Here is a 10,057-nt window from a genome sequence, read left to right as displayed (position 1 = left end):
CTCTCTCCTCCTCCTTCCTCTCCTCCTCTCTCTCTCTCTCTCTCTCTCTCTCTCTCTCTCTCTCTATGCATTTCGTTCTCGCTGCCTTCATCCCTTGTACTCACGGTCGTTCCCTCCCACTCGCCGAACGCAGTCTACATCCCCCTCGATCCCGCGTCTCCCACGCTTCCACCACTCCCATATCTCGACACGGTACGAGCTCGCAGTCCGCCGGCGACTCTTGAATGGGAGCGACGGGTCCCAACAGCTCCCGAACGGTGCAGCGGGTGTCACGTTTCCGTCGACGGAAATAAACCTACGTCGCACGCAGTGTCACGACGGGATTCTCATGCGTGCGTGCGTGCATACGTGCGTGCGTGCATATAAACGTGTACATTGCGCGACGCGCAATTCGGTGGTCGTCTGCATCGCGATTGCTGCATTTGCTCCGACTTCGGCAGGATGCAGCGCGCTTCGTTGAAGCGCACCGTTCCGGCGGGATAAATTTCTATGTGAGTTCCTGAATGAGAATTATCTACACAGTGCGATGAGAAGGCGAGGGATGGACGCGCAATATGAATCTCTCACTCGTTGAGATGAGCGCGCGAATAACGCAACGATGGGGTGAAATTATTCGTGGCTGAACAGCGATGTCTGTTTCCACTTGCGCAAAATCGAAGTTGGTGGGCGGGTAAAGGGGAGAGAGAAAAAGAGAGAGACAGAGAGCTCACGACTTCGTGTTCTGATTACCCGATAGAACGTCCATTCTTTTTTTTTCCCTCCCCGCAAATAAGAGTCCTCCACTGCGGTTACATCTTGGCGCATTCTTTCTGTTGAAATTCCTGCAAAAAGTCCAACCGTGATACGATTAATTTTTTATATGCAAACGAAGCATCTTGTTTGTGTCATGCATCATTAAAGTTTAAACGTGTAAGGGCTTAAAATTCTTTTGCCATAAGTTTTAATGGAATTGGATAGTGCAGCGAGAAGTAAAGTTTATCTTGAAGGGAGATAAAGTACAAGATGTGACTAGATTTCTCTGAGTATAAAAGTTTATTCGAAAAGAAAGAACTGGACTGGATCAAGTTAATATCGGGAGCACAATGTGTCACATACTCGTAAAGGTGATTGAAAAGAAATATTATACATATATTTATTATTAATAATTTATGCTAATTGAATTAATATGATATATCAACGACGTTTAAACTTATTCAAGTTGCATACGTGCTTCACAAAACATGCATTTGACACGTGTATAATGTTTCTGACAGTCGAAAGTTCGATCAGGGTAGCACTGTGTGTACGGCAGATTGTTGGCAAGTATAGTTAGGAGATATATGAAACCCGCTGTAAGAACATCTCGTCAAAACAGCCTTAATCAAATCACGCGTCGCATGAAGTTTCAAAGTTCCATGAATGAACGACGACTGTTTACGATTTGTGTAGCTTTTGTGTGTATGTATGTAGGTGTGTATTATGTTTATATGTGTGTATGTGTGTGTACGCGTTACAGCCTATAATTTCATCTCGATTGCGAGATGACTTTAACATATCCGGATTTCGAGAGTATTATGCTTTCCGATGCAATCACAGATAATACACAACAACGGGATTATATACATATATTACCGGTATATATCGTGTTTACATCACACGCGATAATCGCGCCGATAAATATAACGCGTAAAAAATTAAAGTGCAAGCCAATTGATATGTGATAAAGACATCCCGTATCGCATTGACTCCAATTATGGCGACTCGCGTGTAAAACCTCGCGATAAATTTGCGACAGATCCTGCGTCTGGCGAGAGGAAATTCCGAAATTAGAACGGCACAGAACTTTATAATCAGCCCTGACATTCGTAAAAATCCGACCGAGGTTCATACTGATTAAATACCATTCAAATATTCCACCGCCCTCCCTCCCCCCCCCCTCCTCCCTTCCAATTCTCATCATATAACGGCGATTTTATTGGCGCAATACCCGGCGGTAACATATAAATATGTATATGCATTGTTTGCATAGTACATCGCAACGCACGGCTGACGATCTTCGTGTATCGTTATAAAAATAAAAGAAGAGAAAAAAATATAGGCCCGTAAAAAAAAGAGGACTTATATGACGATACGCAGAATCCCAGCGAGCTACATTTTTAAACGAAGCATCGAAATGCATATCTGGTTCAACGAGAAATATCGCTTTTATCAGCATTAAACTTTGGTATATTCCGACCGATATCTACTGATTTTGCTTTTTCAATGCATGTAAAAAAATTTTTATACTTTGGTATGTAAAATATTCGCGATGCGGTTGCATTATTCCGTGTGAAAGATTTTTATTTAACAATCACCATTCACTGCTACTCTCAGACTTAATCAATAATCATGATTTCTCACTACTTTTTTTTTAAACTATCCACATTTTTAATGGTTCTTGATTATCATGTAATGATTTACGTAACGTTACTATTAAACGTTCCTCGCAGTTATGTCTGCAATTATACACATCACATGAATCAATTTATCGGAAGATCGAATATCATGAAAGTGGATGCTTGAAAATGAAGCGAAATGGTTTTTGATCTTCCTTCTTCAGTTGTCACTGCGCTAATATCAATATTTTGATATGTTTTACTCTCATCATGACAAAGTCCTTCATTGTTATCAAATTTACGTACCTATATTATAAACATTTATGTACATTGTTTACATTGTAAACGTACTGACGCTTACCTTCCTCCGGGAAAGCATCACGCACCACAACGACATAGTTAAACTTGAACCTACATTAAAGTGATTAAGGACATTGTTATTATAATAACCTTAATCCTCTTAAACAAAGTATTGATGAGGCCAAATTTAATGCGAATTGAGTAACGTTATATTTTTTATTAATATCTGAATATTGTGTGAAATATTATAGTAAATCAACAATCATCAGCCTGCAAATTTTAATTTACAATCTATTTTTTAAATAGCACAATGGTATAATACGTAAGTTTTTGATAATACGTAAGTACACGTGTTAATTAAAATTTGTACTACCACGTTTATATATATTATTTATTGTATTTCTTTACAAGTGAAAATAAAGATAAAATAAATATGTATTTAAATTAAATTTATATAACGTACGTATTGTTTTAATTTTCATGCACTGAAAAAATTTTGTTTATTTTTGGTCCAATGGATGATCGTTAATCAATGTCCGACTTAATGTAGTTAATTCATTGATATAATAACTGGATTTATTTATATAATTATACTATATTCATTCTTACAATGAATTCTAATAATAGTTTTATAATCTAAATCATTATGAGAATTCATTGGACCAATTAATTTTTTCATAATTCAATGAATATTTTATTATATTTACAATACATACAGTTTTGGTTCAGTATGGAAAAGATTAAATAATATATCTGTTATATATATATAATGTATCTGTTATATATATATATATATATATATATTATATATATATATATATATATATATATATATATATATATATAGACTGAAGAAATACACATTTTTGCTGATATGTGTAACATACTTCGTTTACATAAAATCAACATAAAATTGTTTCAACTTCTCTTGTGCTTGATGTAATCATGTATATAACAAAATTAAAATTTCATTCTTAAAGTAGTCCGCCATATCAACTTTATAAAATTACAGTATCCCAAAGCAAAAAATTATTAGTAACGGCCGTTAAATCGCACGTGATGTTCATAAATCGACGCGGTTTATCGTAAGGGCGCTATATAAGTATACACTTTGTTCGCTCGGTAGTATCTAGCTCGTAACGGCACCTTAATGAAGTCGTAAAAGAGCGGCGAAGTATGCAGACCGGCCCCTCTCGAGCGCGGTTTTATAGTTTCGATCGGATCGTCGATCGCCGGAAGTGCATTATTTTGCCTCGGCTTAATACCGAGGATAACTGAACACCTATAGATTTTATTGAGTATCGAGCGTGTTATGAGTATTATATACGAAGTATTGTATGAGTATTATATATGAAGTAATGGAAAAGTGCGGACATACACATATATGTAAACATGTATGCGTAGTATTTGTTATATCTTTCTTAATGTTATTCATAAGTGTATTTATATTATACTTATAAATTGATATAATATTATATAAATTGAGGAATATTGGTTAATATTACTCATATTTTGTAATAGATTGTTATGAAATGTGTTAATGTAATCCATTTTTTGTGATAATTTATTTTGCTCTATGCTTTCTGAAACAAAACATAAATAGTGCAATGGGAAAGATTAAAGCATACAGTAATGTAATAAGGAGCTATCTGAAATGAAAAAGCTTTGAATCAAAATATTTTAAAATCTAAAATCGAAAAAGTTCAGAAGCAATCTTGGCATTGAAGATTAAATGATCTCTTTTTACAAAATTTTATCAGTATTAATGATTTACTTTCCCCTTTTAGACATTGCATAATAATAAGCGTAACGTGGCATGCATTTCCTTTCAATAGCGTATTTAATATTAAACAATTTCGTTTTCGAGCGCAAACACTCGGTCAACAAAGACTTGAAATTAAAGTAAGTAGAATTCATTGGGCACCGACTCTACGATTCTATAGATCCATGAATAGACCCGATATACTTGCGCTGAGCAATCGCATACCATAGCTCAGTTGTTTGTACAATCATACCATTCAACTATGCATCGTGCAAAGAGGCGTTGATGAATTTCCTTCCCTCTACCAGTATATACATATGAATTTGGTATAATCCACCACAATACAAATGCGATATTCGCGAATATCCAATTGGTAGAACCTCTCTTAAGCAGAATTATCATTGTGATGATTTCAGTGGCAATCTTAATTGTATTTATTTTAATCTAAATTTTGTTACATAAAAACAGATTGTATTTTACTTATATAGTAATTAATATTAAGAAAATACAAACTTATCGTTAATGTTATGCTGAGTTTGTTAAATAATTAATCATTTATGTCATCTTCTATAGAAAGACTTTTTAAAATCTCTTTACATATTTTTAAATAAACGTTCTTAATATTCAAAATTCAACTACATAAAACAAGAAAAATTATATAAATACGTTCACATTAATGCTTTTAATTAATAGCATTAATTATGATGTGCTTCCAGAATCGAAAAATTAAACATGCATGCATTTTATCACCGCTAACTCATATATATTTTATGGCAAGTATTCGATCACGAAACATACAAACATTGATGAGAATAACTTCTCAAAGTTCGTGAGCGCGATTTATGCGATCGGAGTAACGAGAGAGTCTCTGACGAGCTCTCGTAGTTTTGTCGGACGCGTCCGTATGCACCTCATGTAATTCTCGCCGATGTAAATGCGCGTAGTTTGCCGCAGACAATCGCGTAACGAAGTGGTCCCGACGCCGTGTTACTGAGCTACCGCGGCCGTATGATAACGCCGACTGTTTCCGACGCGGCCAGCTTCCGTAGACGCGAGAATTCGCAACCGAAAAGTCCGGGCCGATGTATGCGCAACCCAGTGTATGCGCCCCGGCCCCGTGTATTGCACGAACTTCAATTAGCGACCAGCAATTAACAGAGTACACGAGACTCCCGCTTGCCGCGCCGAAAATTCTCCCGTGCGGCACGAGTGATGCGGCTACAAGGCAACCTATGCAAACTAATGGTTCGGTCTTTTCCTACCTGTTTTCTTTCGTTCTCGGACTCTCTCGAGTTCTCTTTTTCTCTTTCCGCCTCTCTTTCTCTTCCTCACAAGAGCTGCTCGTTTTCACGCTGGATCGTGAGCTTTTTCGTCGACATCCCAATGATTACACTCTCGAAGCATAGAAAGAAGGGAGAAACGAAAGCGGTTCTCTTGTACGACTAATATTGTATGTCAAGGCAAGAGCAATTGCATGTCGTCGCTGTAAAGAGCTTAATTTTTTTAACAGAAGTTTCTTCAAAAGTTTAGTTGACCGAGATACATGGAAAGAACGGTTTTGTTAAAATATCTTTAGATAGATCTGAAATTAATTTTGTTAAATTATTAAAATAAATATGTGGGACGCTCTCTCTCAAGCTAGAATATCAAAATTTTTTACATCATTGCTCGTTATTAGCTTATATATTAAGTTTCTTATAATTCTTTTCATTCTCTTCGTAAAATACAAGACGGATGTAGCTACGTATACAATATATACAAAGTCTGATAAAACACGTTGACCTTATTATATCAATAAAAAAAATCAATTATTCGTGTATAAAATTGTCTGTCATAATAACATTAAAGAAATTTTTATTTTCAGTTTGTAAAACTAAGATTTTTACTAATTTTAATTGTAAAACTTTCGTAAAATTTACCATTGACAAAAACCGTGCTTTTCACGCACGATTGTCTATGTCTCCGCGGAAATGATCGTATTCAAGGCAAATTTCAATTAGCACCCGATAGTAATTAACAATATGTACACAGTGCTCATTTGATAGTTTATGTGAGTTATTTGCGAAAAGCATTTCAAATTAATAAGTCCTCATTCCCTCTCATACAGCACAGAAATTTGCAGCAATATAGCTGCAACATTTCTAATGTTATTGTAATATTGCTGGAACGTTGCAATGTTGCTACAATATTGCGGAAATGATCTGTGCTGTATGTTCTTCATTACTCTTCGCCATACATATTTCATTCATCATTTTTCTCTCCGCTATCCACTATAAATAACAGTAAATGTACCACGTCCATATTCAATCCGTTCATTCGTAACGTGGCTAAATGTGCGGAAATCGGAACGATCGACCAGCTCGATACTTCAATTTCTGCGAATAAGACCGTCACAGTGCGGCCACCAGGGACACCGGAAGATACTCCAGGCCGCTTATCACACGGACTCTCTTGAACAACAGATGTATCCGGAGTGAGTACTTGTCACGATGGGCGTCACGACTGGCGCGTACAATGACAATCTTGTGCGACAACACAATGACGTGTCCCTTAATCCACACTGACGGAAATGCACACATTCGGGACGGCGCCGTAAACCGGAAGCGTAAACCGCAACTCGACAGCCTCGTCCGATGAGTGTTTTCCGTCCTTGAGTGTCATCAAGACAGTTTCTCGTCTGCAGCTCGTTAAAAATCATCTCTGTTTCTGGGGAGGAGTCGACATGAGGGTATGATGTAACGCGCGGTAGTCCGATGTGATCATGCCGACCAAATGGAATAATCGTCGACATAGGGGAAACAGAGTGATGGCACGTCGAGGTACGATTTGTCTTGGCGTGCATGTGCGTGTGTGACTTACAAAGTGCCGAAGTGGGAGAGAGAAATCAAGGATCATCGTGACTTAGCTTGGCTTGACTCGACAACTTCACTTTACGGCTTATATGCAAAGGTGAGTTGATTATTAATGTTTGATACTGTAGACTGATTCTTTTTCTCGTTTTGTAAGAAAAAAATTTAATTTCCACTGAAAAATTTGATTTTTGTCAAATTTAAAGTTTGCCAAATTTTAAATGTGCTAAATTTAATCTGTAATTGGAACATATGGATTCTATGATCCTGGCAATAATTAAAAAAAGTATTTTCTGAAAAAAAAATTTCATCCCCCATTCTTGTATCTACAAGATTTAAGAGCAATAAATTTTATCAATAATATTTTATTTGTGTATTTCAAACATTCTTATGTTATAAATTAAAAATTGAATCTGAAAAATTTTTGTAGAAAATAAAATAAATTAATAAAACAAAAACTTTAATTAGTCTCAAAGATCCATATATTTCTTTACAAACAAAAATTTGAAAAAACAAAAATAATAAAAATAAAAAGTCAAAGCAAGAAAGTATAATCGAATGAGTTGAAAAAAACCAAGAATGTAATTTTATTAAAATATATATCATATTTTTCGAAGTTTGCATTAGAGGATTGTGTGTATACTCCGTATACTTGCACTTCAGTAATCTACTTACAAAGAAACTACGCAGCTGCATCACGCGCAAGTTAGAGCTTTAGCTAGTCTTCAAGTTGCTACGCGCAAAGTTGATGACATTTTTACTATACGACTTGTAAAACTTTATAATATAGCATAAGCGTAAAATATGATTAAACCCATTGGAACGTAAAACAGAGAGACAAAGTGAGAAAATTTTCTTATATCCTATGCTACATCACTGATTTCATTTCCCCTATTTATTGATTACTTCACACATTTTATTTTTCTGTAGAAAGAGTACAAAAATATACGAGAAATTTTTAATTAAAATATTTTTGTCAAAAGTAAAGTTTACGCTATAGCTTCTGTCCAACTTTTTATCAATCTCCACGTGGTCTTATAAGCATCGTGTAGCGTAAAAATTGGGTGAGTGGTAGGATGCGTCGTAACTTTGATAATCTGTCCTATAGTGGTTTTTGACGAGAACCACTTAAAAGTTTTTAATTTTATGGATAAGAACTCGAAGAATTTTTATGAATATCGCTATAGAATGAAGGAATGAATACCATACATTTTTTTTCTATTATAAACGAAATATTAAGAAATATCAATCAGTAGCTACGAAAATTTATATTAAAATCTAAAATCATTCATTTATTCTGATAATATATTCTTATGTAACAAAAGAGATCGCACTTAAAAATGTATGTGAATATATTCGAATTTTTATTAAGATAAACAATTCAAGACTTCTCTTACGCAATAATCTCCATAGCTTCAAATTTTTTTAATTTTTAACATATCATTTCATGATATGATATACGAACCAATAAAATTCCATTTCTATCCTTCAATCTCACAATTGACTTCATATTCGCAATATGTACACGCACGAATGTTATACGAATATCCGATCGATTTTTGGGTTTCGAAGAGACAGCAGTATCACGCTTTCGTCGAATTGATCGTGTTTAATCACTATTTTCTAGCAAATACAAAATTTCGCAGACTTACAATCGTTTATCATTGAAAGCTGTTACATGTGCATTGAAAATACCATATCTCTCGTGCATTAAAACTGTGTCACTAGATTTGTGAATTTATGAAAAACTGATCACCGCATTAGTGACATTAAAAATGCAAGAGACCATATATATTTATTCATAAATTTAAATCTCCGCGCTTCAATTATACATCTCGAGGTCTAAAAGGAATAATAGTAATTTTGCCTTATATATATAAATGTCAGATATGAGATAAATCATAATATTATAAAGCGACGACGGCCATTCATATTTTAGTCGTTGTTATTTAATCCTCATTCAGCAGTGAAACTGCGGTGCTCGTAGCACGGCGCAATTTTGGTGCAATTAAAATCTTGCAAAGGATTTTTACGATATATACACATAAACATGATATTATCCTACATATAATCTGTGACTTTAATTAATGCAACAACTCGGAGCGTAATTACTTTGGAATGATATTTTTAGTATATTCATATACAAGCACACTCTGAGAATATCCCTTGCGTATCGTTTTAATATCAAAAATTTGCGCACCAGTTGCTTTTCTATCAAACACGTTTTGCAAAAATAATTACATATTTTGAAATAAATTTAAAAAAGAGTTATCTTATATACATATAATGCATATATAGATCAATGCATACTGCTTATACTAAAACAGATTGATTCTATTCTTTTAATACTTTCATAGCAAGCTGTTGAAAATGCATTTTCAACAATTCATATTTAAAAGTATAGACGAAACCATTGGAGAGTATTTTAAAATCCATTATAATCTCAATGTCTAAATTAATATTGAAAGTTCTAAAACTTCTTACCAATTGTCTAATATTCGTAGATGTACATCCGTCTCTCTTTCACTATTAATTCTAAAGGACAAAATCCTTTGGACAACAAGTGTAATATTACAGTTTCGGAATGTACAGAATGTCTGTTTTGCGGTATTCGCGCGGCCTACCCGACACGAGAGCTGCGATCTGACGAGCAAATCCCAGCCACAAATTCGACTTGCACTTTCACAAGGGCGGATCTGTTGGTTGGACCGTAATATTTGTGGTCACTGTAGAATGCCTCAACAACCCTTTAAAGTAGTATTCTCTCTCTCTCTCTCTATCCTGCTAACACT

Source organism: Atta cephalotes (genome assembly GCF_000143395.1).
Source record: "Atta cephalotes unplaced genomic scaffold scaffold00001, whole genome shotgun sequence".
Classification (NCBI taxonomy): domain Eukaryota; kingdom Metazoa; phylum Arthropoda; class Insecta; order Hymenoptera; family Formicidae; genus Atta; species Atta cephalotes.
Note: the sequence above shows the minus strand (reverse complement) of the source record.